Source organism: Felis catus, chromosome B4 (assembly GCF_018350175.1).
Source record: "Felis catus isolate Fca126 chromosome B4, F.catus_Fca126_mat1.0, whole genome shotgun sequence".
Lineage (NCBI taxonomy): Eukaryota > Metazoa > Chordata > Mammalia > Carnivora > Felidae > Felis > Felis catus.
The window spans coordinates 7870287-7890825 of NC_058374.1; positions in this window are offsets into that span (position 1 = coordinate 7870287).

Below are 20539 nucleotides of genomic sequence, written 5' to 3' on the forward strand. Positions count from 1 at the left end.
TTCAGCTTTGAAAATGTTGCCTCAGAATGAGGTAAACGCTAAATTCTGATTTAACCAAAATTATAATGTGACTTCCTTGGAAGGATGAGGGAGGGGCAGGAGGGTGGATTTTGGAGGAAAAGTCTTTTCAGAATAGGATGTCAAAACAGGTGGTGACTGAAAATGAAAAATCTTGAGATGACAACGATTTATGAAATGAAGGTGAATACTAGAATGAACAGCAAAAGAACTGCAAAATTTTAAGTGGTTGGCTGCAGGAAACGGAACGTAACCATGAAAGGATTGGGGCACAGGATGATGTTTCTTTTTCTAGGGTTTGTAGTCTTATCTAACTTTTGAAACAACGCACATATACTACTTTGATAAAGTGTTATACATTTTAAAGACCTGTTGAGTGGGTGTACAACATGCTAAGGAAATGATAGTTTAATTTTGGCAACTGTGAGTTCAGGGGAGAGTGGCCCAAGGCTGTGTTGTAGTGCCTATGAGAATCCAGGGAAGTTTGAGGACCGTCGTTCTCAATGTTGGTTGTCGAGGTTCATCTCTTGGAAAATAACGTGTTACATCAGTTGCGAACGTTAGTGGATACTTGCCTGGAATCTTCCCTCTACTTCCCCTCTTCAAATCATATAAAACCCTCCTTGTATCTGTGAGCATAGTCATCATGAAGGAATTTTGGGCCAGAGAACCCATCCAACTCTCCCTTCTTCTGACCTGATAATTTTACACCGGTACAACTGGGGTACATGGAACATGCTTTCAAGGGAGACGGCATCAGGTTGAGCTTCTGCTTTCATGCACAGGTCAAGTACGATATCTGGTACCTAGTAAGTGCTCGGTGAAAAGAAATAGATTGAATAGATCGATCAAGGGCACACGAGAGCAGCAAAGAGGTCACAATAGCCTCCTAAGATGAGTTCGTTACATCGATTCTTTCTTCTGCCCTCTCTTTCTTCTCCTTTTCTAGGACGGAGACGGAGCAATCTTCTCCAAGCCTTGCTCTGATCAGGCTACACCCGTGCTTGAAACTCTCAATGGTTTTCCATTGCTTTTATGTAAAGGACAAACTGATGGGACCATCAGGCCCTGTGGGGTCCGCACCTGCCTCACTTCGTCTCCTATCACCTACCCCCTCTCCTCTTTCCCTCGTTCTCACCTCTTGCTCCCGTCTTCTCCCCTCCTCCCTCATTTAAGCCCCTCCTCATCCTTCAGGTGACCATCCAATCCTCAGGGGAGCTGTCATCCACCTTCCTCAGTCAAAGCCTTGTTTCTAGGTCTCCATAGCAACATCTTCCTCTGCTTTGTTCTGTTACAATTGCAGTGTGGTACTTACTTGTCTGATAATGTGGTTAATAATGGTCTCGTCCAAAGGGATACAAGCGCCTGGAGGACAGGTACCATGTCGGAGAAAGCATCTCCGTCCCCTAGCCCACCGAGCACCTGACCTCAGGTAGCTGCCTGATTATAATAGGTGAGTGAAGAAAAGGACGGCGCGCATGCATCCTTAGAGATGGGACCAGAGCCGCCACTAACGATGGCAATGGTGCTTTGTGGGCTCATTTTGTGTGTGTGCGGAATACTGCGACATTTTCAGAAGAAGCTGGTAAGCGGCCGTTTTCCCTCTTTGCCTCTCTGAGTCACCCTACTGCAGGCATCTTGGAGCGTGTGCTTCCACATATCACACACACACACACACACACACACACACCCACGTGCATTCCGAAGCTCCAGGTGATGATTCAGCAGCCTACCGTTTCAAGCATCCCTGTCAAAATTAGTTTTCCGTGAATAATGATGAGCAGAAATTTGCCAGGGTAGAAGGTTGGTGGGAGTTTGAGGGTGGGTGGGGAGGAAGAGGCGAGGTGCCTGAGAGACCCAGTAACAAACACCTTCAAAGCCTCTTCAGGGTTCAGATATTTAGGTGCATGTTTCACGTTCTTGAGATAATTAGCTGTAAACTTACAAAGGTGGTCAGTCTTGAAAGTTGGGGCACTGGACCTTTGAATTCCTAGCTGCTCCTTAAAAGCTGCATGCTGGTTTTGAAATGCGGCTCTTGTGGGTGAAATACTGACTCATACTTTTCACTTTACAAAAAAATCATTCCATCTGAGCAGCTCTGAGAACAGCAACTGACTTCCTTACAAGCAGGAACACCAGTCCGCGAAAAATTGCGTTATTGAAGAGGTCTGCCTATAAATAGAGACCTTTCCTATTCCTTGCCATGGGGCAGAAAAATCTCCCCCACAATTTTCGGAGGAAAATTGTTTTCTATGGCATTGCTTTTAGTACTGTTTGTGGTCAAGATGCACGATTCAGTGTTAGTTAACCAGCTCAATGTGATTAATACGGAAACTCAGTAATTCATCCGGATCGAAAACGTGTGATGAGTTTTCTCAAAGTTATATTTAGAAATCCAGAGGCTCAAGCAGTTTAAGGGTTTGGGGGGTAGAACAAGAGCCTGTCACAGCACCCTCCGCCCCTTCTTTTCCCCCAACACGAAACAGATTGTGAGACCTGTATTTCAGGAAGATTCTCAAACAATTTACTCTTTTCCTTTCATGCCATGACTGTGCTGATCCAGAGGATGTCAGCTCTGCAACCCCACGACCTTCAAGCTTTTTCTGAGTCAGTCCTCTGTGGTCAGGTAGTCGCAGCTAAAGAGATGTTCCTGTCTTTAGTACTGGCACGTCTGTCGTCTCTTTGGCTATGCTGTAACTTCAAAGCCTTTCCTTCGGGATCTTTCCAGATTCATAACATTTATAACCATATGATCAATGACAATGATAAGAATACACACGCCAACAAATACCAAGTGCTCATCCTGCTGCAGACGGTGAAGCAAACCTATAGATACGCTCACTATCCTGTTTTCCAGATGGGAGAACAAGGCTTAGAAAGGCTACGCATCTTGGAAGTAGGGTAGGTACAGATGTACCTTGGACGTCATGACACCATTTGGAGCCTTCCTCTGTGTCATAATAATGCCCACCATGTTTCCAACTCACCCATCAGAAGACTCTACTGGTGAGGGAGGAGCACCTTGAGGGCCGGAAGTTCTTATCTGTTCAATCTTGGCTCAGCGTCCAGTATAGGACAGGTGCCTAATAAACACTTGATGAATGAATAAACAAAAGTGCTAGAAAGGAAAGACAAGGTCTATGAATCACCGATTCCCTTAAAAAAATTTTTTTTTGATGTTTATTTATTTTTGAGAGACAGAGCACGAATGGGAGAGGAGCAGAGAGAGACGGAGACACAGAATGCAAAGTGGGATCCAGGCTCTGAGCTGTCAGCACAGCTGACGTGAGATCACGACCTGAGTCGAAGTCGGACGCCCAACCGACTGAGCCACCCAGGCGCCCATTTTTGAAAGGATATTTTTACTCTGCTCTCCTCGTTTGGTGCATATGCACAGAAAGTGACAAAGTCATGATTCATTCACAGGGACTGAGATCTCTGCCTCCGGGAACAGCAATAGCAGAGAAAGTCTTGAAAATAGGAAGAAAAACAAACCCACAAGCAAGCCCTGGTTCGTCACGATCCCCCCAATTACTGAGTATTTGTCTCCGAAGCCCCGATTTATGTACTTAAACGTGCTGTCGATGTTTAGAAAGAAGCATAAACCCATGGCCTGAGTTGTAACCCTAGTCGGAGTGGAAATTATGGCAAATCCAGTCCCTGCAACGTTCGCTAGGCTACACGGAACGTCACTTCCCTTAGAGCCACACATAGTAAAGTTCACGGCCTTTGATATAAAGAAAAGGGATTGGTTTAAACCTTTTCCTGCTTTCAGAGAAGTTTCAACATCTATGAGAAATAATTTCATCAGGGCCGTACGGTGGAACCTCTTAGACAACTTGACAAACTCCTCTCCTCACCCATTTATGTTTTCTGTTCTGCCTTCTTTGCCTACTTGCCCCTTTGTCATTGCCACCTTTTCTGCCGCTTCCGCCCGCCATGTTCCATAGCGCGGGTTCATTACCTCCTTGCGGGTACTTTATCCAGCCCAGGAATCAGGGACTTGGAGGCCCCCCAAGCCCAACACACATCTCCATTTCACAGACAATGAGGCAGGATCAGAGAGGTTGAGCCACCTGCACAAAGTCACAGAGCAAGTAAGTGGCCAAGGCCAAGGCCGGGACTCAGGTCAGACTCAAGCCCATCATCGTTTCCCTACTCAACCTGCTTCTCTAATTACCAAGTCTGCTTCTGTCCCATTTTACTTCACATTTGTGTTTTCTTCCCATTATTCTTAACTCTTACTACCAAAGAAGAATTAGATTTGTATTTAAATATGTGGCCGCAATAATTGGGTGAGAATATGCCACAATGATACCATGGTATACTCCAATTGTTTGCATATTACTTTTAACATACATATACATTACTGATCATTTATATATTTATGTTATTTATATACTATCTATATTTATATGTTTATATTATTTATACACATCTGACATTATCTTTGAAAGAAACATAACTTTAATATTTTCAGAAAAAAGTTGTAGGTATCAGCACTTCACATATTCAATACTGGTGGCAGAGATTACTGGGGTCTTTTTGAAAATGGCTTTTTCTGGGGACACCTGGGTGGCTCAGTCGGTTAGGCGTCTGACTTTGGCTCAGGTCATGATCTCGACTTTGGCTCAGGTCAGGATCTCGAGGTCCGTGGGTTCCGCCACACGGCGGGCTCTGTGCTGACAGTTCGGAGCCTGGAACCTGCTTGGGAGTCTGTGTCTCCCTCTCTCTCTGCCCCTCCCCTGCTCGTGCTCTGTCTTTGTCTATCAAAAATGAATAAACATTAAAAAAAATACAAAAATAAAATAGAAATGGCTTTCTCTTTATTTTCCCAAGTCAGATTGCCCAATTTTAGCTATCTGTGTGGCCATCCAGTATAGAGACTATGTTTTCTAGCTTCCCCTGCAAATTTGTGTGGCTATATACCCAAGTTCTAGGTAATGAGTCCCGACAGGAAGTGCGGGAGTCTTTTCTCCTAGTTCCTCATGTCTTCTGGCTGGGATGCAGATGTAAAAGCTAGTGCTTGGCAGCCATTTCAGACCATTGGGCAGAAGGCCAGAGACTGATAAAGAAGCAAGATAGGAGGAGCTTGGGATACAGATGACTGCGGAACCACAGTGCCAGCCTCTGTCTGCTTATGTCTGGACCCAGTTCTAGGTGAGATAAAAATAAATTTGTGTCTTATTAAAAATCACTACTATTTACTAATTAATCTGTTATATGCAGCCCGACCAAATCTAAGTGATACGATGAGCTAAATGACTTCAGAATCGTTGACTTCAAATTAGAAGTTGTCAGAGAGTTCATTAATAAGCCAGAATACAGATGGGGGGAGTGAGTATTTGAATCCACCAAAGAAGGTGCATACCCAGACTTTCTGAATTTCTGAAAACGCCGATAAAATTACGTAATGGTTTCAGTGAATAAGAAGGAGACAAAATTTCAAGTAAAATGTGGAACGTATTCTAATTTGCTTTAATTTTATTTCCCAAATAAAGTATCTCAGAAGGGAAACAAACCTTACGCTGTGATCCCTGGGTCCTTTTTGGGAATTTCAAGTAAGACTGAGACTCTAAATGTTGGGAGTGGACGAGGACATCCTCATTTCTTTCTGATCTATGAGTAATGTTGTTATAGTAATATAATAACACACAGCTCATAGCTATCGCTACATAGCAACTGGCTAAATTTTTCTGTTCTGGGCGCCAGGGAGGCTCCGTGCGTTAAGCTTTCAGCTTCGGCTCAGGTCACGATCTCACGGTTGGTGAGTTTGAGCCCTGCGTCGGGCTCTGTGCTGTCAGCACAGAGCCTGCTTCGGGTCCTCTGTTCCCCCCTCTCTCTGCCCCTCCTCGGCTCATTCTCTCTCTCTTTCTCTCTCAAATAAATAAATAATTAAAAAACTTTTTCTATTCTAACCAAATTCCTTTCTTAATTATTTCGAGTTTCGCATTTTGCTTCTTTCCATGAGCGGTTCCTTAGAAATTGCCAGCGGAGGTGGAATCCCAACATCTTCACGGATCCTTAGCTTCTGAGCCTCGGAAATTCTACTTACCACATCAACTATTAAAAACAATAGTACTTTTTTTTTTTTTTTACCTTAATTTTGGAATTTGGTGCAGGAAAATACTTTGGTTGAATCCATGAAATCATCATAATGGTGCTGCACCAGGGCAATGAAAATACATGTTACACGGCGGGAGCCGTATGTCTGTGGTCTTGTGCGAGATGGTGAAATCCAGCAGTCTCTTTTTTTTTTTTTAATTTTTTTTTTCAACGTTTATTTATTTTTGGGACAGAGAGAGACAGAGCATGAACGGGGGAGGGGCAGAGAGAGAGGGAGACACAGAATCGGAAACAGGCTCCAGGCTCTGAGCCATCAGCCCAGAGCCCGACGCGGGGCTCAAACTCACGGACCGCAAGATCGTGACCTGGCTGAAGTCGGACGCTTAACCGACTGCGCCACCCAGGCGCCCCATCCAGCAGTCTCTTCATCCGTAAGGCAGGAGCTGGGTCCAGCGACCCCCCTGAAGAAAAGTGAGGGGGCACAAACAACTTTAAGGGTGTGATGGTGGATTTCCGAAAGCACCGCGCACCCCATGCTGCCCCTTCACTTCTCGAATGGGTGTGGTGGCAGTCACTGCCATCTCTGCTCATTTTCTACGTGAACTTTCAACCGAATTCGCTAGATTGGTGACTCAGTTTTCCAAGTCTGTTTTATGAATTCTTTAGAAGCCCTTGCATTCTAATTGGTCTGAGCAGATCACTACAATCCTTCCTCTGAATGATCTATTCCTAGACTCTTAATGGAGTGTGGGTGCGTGCGCCCTGTTGGACGAGGGCTAGTTTTCAGGCTCTTCTGAAGAATTAAAATAATTTGCTAACTTCTGAACGTTTGTTTCTTTTTTTGTTTCGATTTCTAATGTTTACTTATTTTTGAGAGAGAGAGACAGAGCACGACCAAGGGAGGGGTAGAGAGAGAGTGAGACACAGAATCTGAAGCAGGCTCCAGGCTCTGAGCTGTTAGCACAGACCCTGACGCGGGCTCGAACTCACGAACTGTGACTTCGCGACCTGAGTCGAAGTCAGCCGCTTAACCTACTGAGCCGCCCAGGCGCCCCTGAACATTTGCTTCTTACCTTTTAGTGTTGCTTCTGCAAGCTTGGGCTTTTTGTAGATCTCACTGGAAAGATACTCACCCTGGATTTGACATGGAAATTCACTTCCTCCCTCAGACTGCTTTGAGTAGTTTCATTTAAATGACCTTAAGAGTCAAGGTAAAAAACCCACCTCCTTTCCTGGCTTATCAAAATGGAAAACAATACGGTTCTTTAGAAAAATTTCGTGAAACATGGTGCATGCCTACAGTGTTCAAATATTTTTGGATATGATGCAGGAGGAATGAAGGAGAAAGTCCCTTCTTAATGCTTTATAGTTTCCCAATTTTGCCAAGCACGGAGGAAACCATAGGAAACACACATCAGTTTGCTATTTTAACACTTGTCACGTTCTACTTTCGGAGGCTGTGCTGTTAGTCATCACAGAGAAGCGATTCATGTATTAGGGGGTATTTGTTACCCAACAACGAGTCTACATAACCAACCCCCACCCTCGTGTTAACTGTTTAAAGCTGATGGAGCAAAGCATTTCGCCTGTTGCAATTAGGCCCAGCATGGCCCTAGAATGCTCTCGATGGCTACTGGCACTAATTCTTCCAACTTGTCTCTGACTGTTTACAACAGCAAAACTATTTTCGTTAAAGGGTTATAAAGATTCACATCTATGGCATTCTTCTTTCTGCCGGGAGAGATTTGGCTTTCAGCCTTCCCGGATTTACTTGATTTCGCGAACAGATATGTTCAGTGGATTGCCAGCTGGAGGCAGTGGTGGTCAAAGGTACCCTAGCAGTACAAGGTCCCACCCAGGCTCTCTGAACATCTGTGACTCCATGGTCAAGATTGCATTGATTCTCTCGGAGGCACCGTGAGGGCTTCTTTTGATTCCCGTTGACTCAGCATCAAAGGGCAGCCTTGTGACGTGCTTGTGATCTGGCCCTAATGGTCAGACCCGTGAGTGCAGCTTCGTGCTGAGGTTTTCCAGCGGGCCATGCATCAGCTGCTCTTACATAAAATGTGTCGTGAAGCTGGCAGCTAGGCACCGAGGCGGTTTCTATGCTGTTGCTATGGATGCCACATTAAAGATCCCAATGTTCTATGCTCAAAACGAGGAAAAATTGACATTCTGACTTCCCATACGAGAGTGGAATACGTGATTCACGGTCCTTCTGCAGCATTAATCAAGCCGTGTTTACATGGAAAGAAGCCAAGAGAACTAGAGCCAAAGAGGTGCATTGGGAAAGCCAAGTGGTGATGTCATCCGGGCAGAACAGCTCCGGCAAGCCACTTAGCTGGCTTAGATGCCTTGTATTTAGCCGTGGAGCAAATCCCAGTTAAGTGTTGGAGGAACACCATGGTGTTTGGCCCTGTTCTTGGGGTTTACATGGTTGCATTACGGTTTGTTTATTAAATAGTGTAACATCATCATTTGTTATTATCTCAAGTGAGAAAGAGCCTGATATACGGGTAAAACAGCAGTAAGAGAGTTCTAAACCTTTGCAGGGAGAAAGTGCGTACATTACCTCTGCACACTCAAAACATAAAGGAAAAAACGCCGTCGGTCCCAGTGAGATGGTGCTTTGTTAGTTATTCCAATCATCTTTCTTGGGGGAGATGCGTTCACCCAGCCTCATGCCCGTCCTAAGATGGAATTATCCTTACTGTACGACCAAAGAATTTCAGAGAACTTGGGTTTGGGGTCAATTATGTGTTACCTTTGCCCCTGCCCCTGATTATTATTAGGAACCCACTGTAAAATTTGTCCTTAGTTGAATGTGTGACTCTACCGTGTGTCAAGTACTGAGCTAAGTTGGGCGTTCAGGCCACAGTGGTGAATGTGATCGATAACGGTTCTTGTGTTGGTCAAGTTTAGTTACGTCAACCAGTCAACATGGTAGAGTTCCTCTGAGAAGCACAGTGGACTTTGGCCATTTTAGTGTAAACATATTAATGCCTGTATTCTAGGCATTGCTCTTTTCGGATACTCCTGAATTTGTTGTTCTGGAGGGAAGTCAGATAATTTCAAGTTAGAGTTTGTGTCCATTTTTAAAAATTTTTTTAGAGAGAGAGAGAGGGTGACAGGGACAGAGGGAGAGAGAGAGAGAGAGAGAGAGAGAGAGAATCCTAAGCAGGTACCATGCTCACGCAGAGACTGATGTTGGTCTCGATCCCACCACCCTGCCATCGTGACCTGAGCCGAAATCAAGAGTTGAATGCTCAACCAACCTCCCAGGCCCCCAGCTTTTGTCCATTTTTAAAGGATTCTTAAAACAACCAAAATAAGAGATTTTTTTTTTAAAGTAAACAACAGCAAAACCAAAACCCGAAAAGTCGCAAAGGGTCAGGTTAATCTAGAACCTGAAAAACAGCCCTTGAATAATGCGTTAATTTTATTCTATTTTATATCCAAAGACTTGGGATATTTTATTCAAGGAAGCAAAGGATGGATTTGAACTTTTTATTTCACCAATAACTCAATCTGAGGGAGAAATTTCACTGCTTCAAGTGGCCTATAAAGCATTTAGCAGGTTCCTCATGGTGCCGTTGGGTCTATGTGAAGGTAGTCAATGCAGTAAGGACTTCAATAAAATGATGAAATAGTCTGCAAAAAATAACGGAGTACAAGGATTCTTATCAGATAATTCTTAGAGAGAAGTTTGTTTTCAGGGTTGGACAAACAGCAAAGCAACGGCAGCAGGCTTGAAATAACCTGACCTCTTAGAAGCAGAGACCCTACTTTGTGATAGGAACTGACACAACACTTAATCTTCTGAGGCAGGAAAAAGGGGGTTTCAGGCAATTTAGGAGACTTCTTTAAAACTAAGGTGCTCTCCGCTTTGGCTTTCGATGTCGAGCCGTGGCCGGTTTAGGCTGTTTTCTGGTCTCCCCAGGCCAGGATTTGATCTTGACTCTTCTGTGCATTACAAAGTCGAAAAGCACGACACCCTTCTCCGCTCAACTTCCTAGTTACGTCGCTTGGCAATTTTGCCCCACTTCTTTAACAAGAAAAGTAGGCAATTTCCTCAGCTCTTGAAAATGTGTTTGCTGACTACCAACCCAAAAGGTGTCTGACATTTTGGTAGGGAAAGACGTGACTGGTTGAAGAAACTTCACAGTCAACCTGCTTCATAAATTGCCACATCACTGTATGAAAATATAGTCCCCGTTGCCTTCTTTTGTCAGAGAATATTAATTGTAAGCTGGTGTAGATTGAGAAAAGTCGTGAACTGTGGTTGCTAACCACTCAAGCCTCAAACACTTTTTTTGTTTCAAGTGTATATGTTTCCTCCTCCCCTTGTTAACATTAAAAATGAGTCTACATTTTCCAAACTGAAGTGGAGTTTGCTAATCAACCACTTAAATTGATCGATGAGGATAATAAAACCACGAACAAGTAGAATGCAAAGAACTTTTTTGGCATCTGCATGTGTAAAATTAAAGGGCTACAGTAGGCATGACTATATAACATTCTTTTAAGAGAAATGTTTTCATTTTTTAAAAAAAATTTTAATGTTTATTGTTGAGAGACAGAGAGAGACCGAACACGAGCGGGGGAGGGGCAGAGAGAGAGGGAGACACAGAATCCGGGAGCAGGCTCCCCGCTCTGAGCTGTCAGCACAGAGCCTGACGCGGGGCTCGAACCCACAAACTGTGAGATCATGGCTTGAGCCGAAGTTGGACGCTCAACTGACCGAGCCACCTGGGTGCCCCAAGAAAGATGCTTCCTTTTTTGGAACAGCTAATAGTGTGGGCACAGTCAGTAATCAGAAAGGCTGAATTCCACCGTGTAGTTGTAAATGGCGGAAAAAGAAGCTCTCTTTCTTGGACATAATTATGGAGTAGGCAGTTTACTCACCTTCGAAATCCTCTAATTGTCACTAGGGAAATGTTTGAAGGACTGTTACGGAGTCTTTCAAACTGTGCCATGTGACTTCTTCAAAGAGCTCTACAAACAGGGCCCGCCTTACATCAGACACCCTGAAGGCGCTGGTGTCCTATGCTGGGGATATAGCGTTCGTTTTGTGATGGCTTAGGCGTTGCTCAGCTTGGCAGTCCATGAAAGGTGTACAGATTCAAAATAATACTGAACTGAATTAGAATTTCCCCCAAATATCTATCACCCCTGCTGGTAATTGCCAGTCCCATGCTTTCCCTTTACCAGAAGTCCGTGGCCCCTCCTATCACTGCCTACATCGCCAAGGAGAAGCAAAAGGTATCTGAGGGCAGCCAAGGAGGAGTCCCCAGCCCTAGCCACAAATTGCCACGAAAACTCAACCCGAATTCCTCTCCTCACTTCTGCTTTTTTGAAGAAAGTCTTCAGGTTCTTACTGGCTGACTTACAAGGGTTAGCTTACAAATGCCAGTGTGGGGGAAGGTGAGAACAGACAGGGTTTGGGGTCAAGTGTCTTGGCCCTGTGTTCCTTTGGGGTGAGGGTGACAATATTATTAGTTGACGGAAAGCCTCAAACTAGAAAAAAAAAAACCAGAAACAAAATAATTAGAAGTGCCACGTCTGGGCATAATAAAGAGTTGTGATATGAATAGCCGGGGGAAAAGTCATCTGCCCTATAAGGTTTGGATCTGTTCAGATACAGCTCATCTCGCAGCAACCAGAAACTACTGGTAAAGCATGAAGTAGACACCAATTCTTTCTCTTCTGGTGTGGGTGGCCGGAACAGACTGTGGCTAAGGTCTGCAGTGGGTTGCGTCTCACTCTGTTCTATGGACCTGCTCTGCTTTCCCTTTTTTGTGTCCTTCAGTCCTTGGGGGTGGTATTACTGCTACCATAATGCCTACGAAGGGCTACGAATCAAGCTGGCTCTGCCTTGACATCTACCGCACCTGAAGATCCAGGAACAGGTAGAAGATGGGAGACTGGTTTTTCGGAGGGCAACGGCTTTCTTAGACTCCGACTCGCGCCACAAGTGCCACGGAAAGTGTGCGTGGGAGCCCTCCACTGGAGAGCCACTCATTTGGAAAGTACAGGTCAGAGGCTCAATCTCTTAGAGCTTATTTTTTTTGGCGGGCCCCCCAATTGAAGCTTAGGATACCAGTTGGGACGATTCTTGCATATCGAGTAGAGCCCTTTATTTTACATGGAACGGGAGGAAAATTTCCAAAGCGAATGGAAAGGGATGAATGGAGCAGAAAGGAGAAATGAAAAATTCAAGGGTGCTTCAAACTGTTTTAGCTTTTCTGCATTTTTATATACATTTATAAATCACATTATAAAGGTCACGAAACACCCTGGAGGGATTTTTTTTTTTTTTATTGCTTTTACTTAGCATCCATAGGTTCATGAATTTGAGGAGAAATAACGTTACAACAATGAGTCTTCCAATTCTTGACTGTATTCTCTTCATCCATTATGTTAAGTTTTTAAAAGTTTTTTCAGGGCCCCTGGGTGGCTCAGTCGGTTGAGCATCCGACTTTGGCTCAGGTGATGATCTCACGGTTTGTGGATTCGAGCCCCGCGTCAGGCTCTGGGCTGACAGCTTGGAGCCTGGAGTTTGCTTCCGATTCTGTATCTCCCTCTCTCTGCCCCTCCCCTGCTCAGACTCTGTCTTTCTCTCTCTCTTTCTCCCTGAAAAATAAATAAACATTAAAAGAAAGTGTTTTCAATGATGTCTTTGCATATATATGCATATATAAACATATGTATGCATGCATATATACATATATATGTGTATTGGATTTATTTCTAGATATTTTTTGTCATATTATAAATAGCATCTTTTGAAAACTTTTTAAATTTCCTAATTGTCTTGGCATAAAGAAATACAATCATTTTGTGTGTTGATCTTTTATGGAGTGATCTTGTTAAATTAATAATTCTAATAACTTATCGGTAGATTGTTTTCTATTTTCTACACACCAAATCTCAATATTTGTAAACAATGGCAACTTTATGTTTCTCTTTCTGATAATCATGTTTTTATCTTGCCCTATTGCCATGGTGAAAACATACATTGCAAGATGTGATAAAATTAGTCGTGTGGGCACTTCTATCTTGGGTGTGATCATCCATATTTTTTTTTTGTAGAAATGTTTTATCAGTTTGAGAAAGCTTCCCTTTGTTCCTATTTGACTAAGAATTTTTAACTACAAAAGGATATTGGCTTTTATGAAACATCTCCTTTTTTTTTTTTTTATCTGTAAATGTGAAGAATTAACCATGGTCCACTTTTTGAACATTAAGCCAGTGTTCCATTCTTCTTTTTCAACGTTTTTATTTATTTTTGGGACAGAGAGAGACAGAGCATGAACGGGGGAGGGGCAGAGAGAGAGGGAGACAGAATCGGAAACAGGCTCCAGGCTCCGAGCCATCAGCCCAGAGCCTGACGCGGGGCTCGAACTCACAGACCGGGAGATCGTGACCTGGCTGAAGTCGGACGTTTAACTGACTGCACCACCCAGGCACCCCCAGTGTTCCATTCTTAAAACAACCCTACTTGTTCGTGAAGTATAATTTTTTCAAAATAGCTCTAGATTTTCTTTGCTAATCTTCTGTTTGAGATTTTTATATCTTGACCACGAGTAGATTGGCCTTCGATTTTCCTTCTTGCAATGTCCAATGTCATGTTATGCTCACAGAAAGAGTTGGGGAATGTTACTTTTTCTATTTTCTTTTTTTTTTTAATTTTCTTTTTTCTTTTTTAAAATTTACATCCAAATTAATTAGCATCTGGTGCAACAATGATTTCAGGAGTAGATTCCTTACTGCCTCTGACCCATTTAGCCCATCCCCGCTCCCACAACCCCTCTAGTAACCCTCAGTTTGTTCTCCATGTTTATGAGTCTCTTCTGTTTTGTCCCCCTCCCTGTTTTTATATTATTTTTGTTTCCCTTCCCTTATGTTCATCTGTTTTGTCTCTTAAAGTCCTCATAGGAGTGAAGTCATGATTTTTGTCTTTCTCTTACTGACTAATTTCACTTAGCATAATACCCTCCAGTTCCATCCACGTAGTTGCAAATGGCAAGATTTCCTTCTTTTTGATTGCCAAGTAATACTCCATTTTATATATATACCACATCTTCTTTATCCAGTCACCCATCGATGGCCATTTGGGCTCTTTCCATACTTTGGCGATTGTCGATAGTGCTGCTATAAACATGGGAGTGCATGTGTCCCTTCTAAACAGCACATCTGTATCCGTGGATAAATCCCTAGTAGTGCACCTGCTGGGTCATAGGGTAGTGCTATTTTTAGTTTTTTTGAGGAACCTCCATACTGTTTTCCAGAGTGGCTGCAGCAGCCTTCATTCCCAGCTTTTTCTATTTTCATGCAGTGTTTAAGTAGATTGGCATTGTTTCTCCCTTTCAAGTGGCACTAACTGGGCCCGGGATTTCCTTAAACTATAGACTCTTTCCCTGTTATGGGACTAGTCACATTTTCTGTTTCTTTTTGGTCAGTTTTGGTAAGTTGTATTTCTCTAGGAGTTTATTTCACCTAGATTTTAAATTTTATTGGCATAAAGTTGTTTGCAATATCTTCTCCTTGTAATGTCTGCAGAATGTGTTATAGGTTCTCGTTTAAATTTATGATATATTTTTGTGACTCTCTCTCTCTCTCTCTCTCTCTCTCTCTCTCTCCCCCTCTCTTTTTTGATCTCTTTTGCTAGAATTCATTATTTTTTTCAGAGGATTAAGTTTTGGCTTTGCTGATCCTTTCTTTTCTTTTAAAGTTTTTATTGTTTTATACATAGAGAGACAGCACACACGAGTGGGGGAGAGAGGCAGAGGGAGAGAGAAAGAGAGAGACAGAGACAGAGAGAGAATTCCAAGCAAACTCCACCTTTAGCATGGAGCCTGATGTGGGGCTCGATCCCACAACCCTGGGATCATGACCTGAGCCAAAATCAAGAGTCAGACGCTTAACTGACTGAGCACCTGGGCGCCCCTTTCTATGATATGGTTGTTTCCATTTCATTATTCATAAAGAAATGTTATAATATTCTTCTGTTATCTGTATTGTTTGATTTTTATGTTCTTTGAATTTTACTTGCTTTTACTATTCTAACTTTTTGATAGATGCTTGATCATTGATTTTTCAGCCTTTTAAAAAATTTATAAATTTACATTAGACATAATTATATATAGTATTACCAACATAGAGTATTTTCTAATTTCAATTGTGATTTCTTTTTAAACTATGAGTTGTGGGAGAGTATATTTCTTAATTTCCAATTAGTGTGCATTTTCAATTCACATTTAGATTTTTTTCTAGCCTAACTACATTATAATCAGAAAATGCAATCTACATAATTCAATCTATTGAAATCCACTGAGATTTGCTTTATAGTTCAGCTACGGTTAGTTTTTTGTTAAAATTCTATATATGCTTGAAAAGGAGGTATATTTTGTGGTTATGGGATACAGTGGCCTCTGCAGGACTATTGGATCACATCTGTAAATTATTTTATTCAAATCTTCTATATTCACACTGAGTTTTATTTTGGTCTGCTTTATCTGCGAGCTCCCGAGAAAGGTTTGTAAAACTCTCTTAAAATGATTGGGAGTTGCCTATTTATTCTTGTAGTTCTGTTGATCTGTTATTTGTCCTGAAATAACACTGGGAAATTCTTTTTGTGAGTGCAGTAACACCACTCCCACCTCCACCAATAACAGTGCAACAGCCGCAATAGCCCAGACTCGAATAAGCTGCGTGTACATTGTCATCGTAAAAGTTTCTGTAATTAAATGAAACAACTGGGACAAAAATTAGATTGATACATATACATATATTTTAACTATCATATCATATCATATCATATCATCAGTTTAACAAGTACAATAATGTTCTTCACTAGCATTGAAAGAGTCACATCAAGGGTGAGAAACATGTTCCCCAGGGTCCAATTCAGACCCTGCTTATGCTCTACGTATGAATTCCAACTAACAACCGATTGATAAATATTTATTGATCATTTCTTTACTATGTGCACAGCACTCCGCTACCAAGAGATACGAAGGGTAAAGACCCAATTCTCAAGCAGCTTTCAACATAACTGTGGAGCTAAGACATGAGATCATGCCTATGTATGTAATGAATGAATGATCCTGGGGCGCCTGGGTGGCTCAGTCGGTTGAGCATCCGACTTCGGCTCAGGTCATGATCTCACGGTACATGGGATCGAGCCCCGCGTCGGGCTCTGTGCTGACAGCTCGGAGCCCGGAGCCTGCTTCGGATTCTGTGTCTCCTTCTCTCTGCCCCTCCCCACCTCGTGCTATGTCTCTCTCTGTCTCAAAAATAAGTAGACGTTAAACAAAAAAAGAGAATCATCTTGACTTGTGCTGTCAGTCTGGAGGCCATCAGCCCCCTGTGGCTATTGAGCACTTGAAAACTGGCTAATCCCAACTGGGATGTGCAGTAAATATAAAAACCACACCGGATTTTGAAGATTTGATACAAAAATGATGTAAAATTAATACTTTTTATCTGGATTACAGACCTTTGTTATGAAGTCAGAGTCCGAGAAGCAGTGGTTTGAATGACGTGCTTTTGTGGCGTTGAATTGGGGTTGCTCAGAGAAGCTCGGCCATTTGAGTAACGGAGTTATTTTCCTCAAAAGCATCAGCTTTCTCTCCACTCTCTTTCCTTGTACATGCTGTTCCCTGTTCCAAAGATTTTTTTTCTCATATGTATGCCTGGTGAGCCCTTCTTTCTCCTTTAAAATTAATCTCTTGGGTCTCTTCTTCTAGATAGGATTCTCTGACACTTTGCCCCACCCTAAAGGAAGAACTCCTTCCACGGCATCCTGTGTTAGGGACTTCTCGCTCTGTATCTCTAAAAATCTGTTGATTTTTCTGTCTTCACCATCGGACTGTAAGCACGATGACTTGTTTCTATGTCTTTATATCTCCTATATCTGGCACGTGTTTGGTAGATTAGAGATGGTCGGTAAATTGGTGCACGAATGACCACGTTGTTGTTCGCAATGTGTCTTAAAGGAGCTCCGTAAATTCATTTTGTTAGGGCAAGATAGCAGAGCCAAACAGTGGGAAGTTCTGCCTGGTCTCCCCACCGTCTCGCTGTGTAACTCTAACCCTTGGTTTCGCTCATCTCTGAAAGCGATTCTAAATTAGCACGAGGGTTGGGTAAAACAATTCAGATAAAGCAGTTAGCAGAGTGCCTAGCGTATGGGAAGCACTCAAAAATCTTGACTATTACTTGTGATGAAGAAAGAAGTCCAGCTTCCTGTGATGTTGTCTTCACGTTTTCAATTTTCTTACCTGAAAGGTTTTTTGTTTCCCGTTCGTTCGTTTGTATACATAGTTGTCCAGAGTAGAGTGGGATTATAGGATTATAGGAGATGCCACAGACGTATTATTTTTTCTTTCTTCTCCTCAAATATATAAAAGCTGCTCACCATTCTTCATGGTCCACTTTAAACACTTGACAAAGCTTTCTGGTTGCCCTGACCCCTGGATGCCTCTTTCGCTCCTGAATTTCCATAGCACTTCTGGCTGGCATCGTCATTTGGTACTTAGCATATATTACCTTTGGCTCAAGTAATTATCACTTCTTGGGGGGCTGTCTTACATTTTACATCCAAGGCTCCACGTGGGCCATAAGTACATCTCGCCCATCATCGTATCCTTAATGACGCAGCATTTTGCTCCCAGTGAATTCAACACATATTTGTTGATTGATTATTAGCTGAGGCTGGGGAATAAACCGCAGCCTTATGAAGACCAACCATTTCATTGATCCCTAATAAGTAGATGATAAGAGCTAATGCTTTTATATTTTCACCTTCATGGTTGGTCAATTTGCATTACTTTCACTGATACGTATCATGAAAGCTGTTTATGCATAAAAATTCGAATGAAAGCAGACAAGCAGTATCTTCTTTATTTTATTTTATTTTTTTAATGTTTATTTATTTTTGAGAGACAGAGCACGAGTGGGGGAGAGGCAGAGAGAGAGGAAGACACAGAATTCAAAGCAGCTCCAAGCTCTGAGCTGTCAGCACAGAGCCTGACGTGGGGCTTGAACTCGGGAACGGTGAGATCATGACCTGAGCCGAAGTCGGACGCTCAGCCGCTCAACCAGCTGAGCACCCTGGCACCCCAAGCAATATCGTCTTCAAATCACTGTCTTGTGTCTGTGTCTACACATCATGAATGCACAGTGATCATTCTGTATTAACAAAGGAACTTTGTTTTTAAAATCACATGGGTTGACTAAATTAGAATTTGTCATGTTCTATGCACCACATCCTTAGCAAGCACAGGGCTCATGTGCGAAGTTACCACTGAGTGTGGCGCTTTTTAAAAAAAAATTTTTTAATGTTTATTTATTATTTAGAGACAGAGCATGAATAAGGAGGGGCAGAGACAGAGGGAGACACGGAATCTGAAGCAGCCTCCAGGTTCTGAGCTGTCAGCACAGAGCCGACGCGGGGCTCGAACTCACCAACTGCAAGATCGTGACCTGAGCCGAAGTCGGACGCTTCACCGACTGAGCCACCCAGGCGCCCCGAGTGTGGTGCTTTAACGCAGGTGGGACCGAAGAGCCCGGTGTAGTTCCCAGCTGGTGTTTCCACCCTACACCCATGCGAGGATTTTCCCTTGGTTTGTGGTTCTAACCAAAGAGTGGAGAGACTTTGGTGCTTATGTTTTGAACTGCATGGTGCATGAGCTCTAAATAGTCGCTCATTTTCTGCCCTTGCCGCTTCTCAACTTGGCCGACCGGTCGCTTCTGCTCTTTCCTAGCGCCCCGTGGCTCAGCGGGACGCCTTGCAGTTACCAGGCAGTGTTCTTGGACCTTCTTTCAAAAGACATTTGAGTCTGGGTCATAGTCAGTGACTGCCTATGACGTGTCAGGTAATTTTGTAAAATATATTTTGTTACTTCCTCCTTCTGCACACAAGAACCCTGAGGCTCAAAGAGCCAAGATAATTTATTCAAAGGAGCCAAGCTAGAAAACGGAAGAGATGGGATCCACACGCAATTCTCTGACTTCCCACGTTCTTCATTCCTCTTGTGTGGCAACACTGACTGTCACCGTCAGTGGCATTTCTGCCTCGGCTTTAAAGGGACGCCACCGGACAGGTACCACACCGTTTATTTGTATACCCATTGCTTTTACCTGCTGGCATCCCATCGGTGACCAAATCCAAAATTGTAGTTCTTTCCCGCCTCTCTTCTCCGGTCCTCTCCAGCTCCATCGCCGTAGCTTTATTTCAGACTCTCATCGTGCATCATCTACCCCGCGACCGTCTCCACCAGTGCCATCCTCCAGCCAGTGCCGGTGTGAGATCATTTACAAACAGTGATCCGATCACACTTGCTCCCCAACTTAAAACCCTTTAAGGACTCTCTGTGGAGGACTGGAAGAAGTCTAGATCTCTTGGTGGAACACAGCGGGCAGACCCTTCACAATTCCCTAGTCTTACCTCTGTCATGGCCTCTTTCCTTCCAAACCGCCACCAGGACCCACAGCGTAACTCCGTATCTCTGGTCTTCACCCACTCTTCGACTCTGCTCGGCGATCCCTACTCAACCCTCAAGATCCATTTCAACCATTTTGAAATGGTTTTCTAATATCTCTGTGAGAATCACTTACCCCTCCTCTATGCCTCTACTCCATCCTGCTTAGAATGCCACGAAAACATGCATGGCATTTAAGGATATTTCACTTATTTACCGTAGGTATCTCTTTTTGGTTCTTGGACTTTAACCTCCTTGAGAATACAGATGATACCGTAAATGTCTTTGGGTGGTTGGTGTCCGGTAGAACACCTACATGTTAGCTCTTCATAAACTTTCGCTGAAATATTTAATTAACTTTCTCAAAAGCTTTTACAAAGGCAGGAAACGATTCTTCACGTCCCAGAGCAAACGCTTTGTGGGAGATAAAACGAGGCGAAGGCAAATAACGCTATCGTGCGTTTGGTATTTTGAAATGCAGTGCTTTACATTTGCTGTGCGTTGAAAGAGGGGAAGGCGAAAAGAAATGGGAGCTGGGTGAAGGTTAACCAGCAGGGAATGAAAAAAGCTCGAAAGGGCTGAGTTCAAGGTGGGGGAAGAGACCGTTAATGACCAGGAGGTCTAACTGGGCAGGGATGTTGACTTGAACACAAGGGTCACGTAATAAAACAGTAGTTCCTTGGTTCCTTGGTCACTCCTTCTTTATGACAAGAGGGTGCACAGCTATCAGTGTTAGTCTCGGCCTGGAAATTTCGGGGTGTGGAGCAGAAAGAGCGAGGGGATGTGTGTCCAAGAGAAGGACCCTGAGGCGAATCATGTTTCAGTGAATGCTGGAAGGTCTTAGAATATTAAGACCGTCCGGGGATTTTCTTCTGTCCAGGTAGGTGTTTGAAAACTAAGAATGAAAGTAAATCTTCTCCCAACACTTCCCTTCTGACCCCTCTTTTCAATGTTTTAGTTCATTTACTAAT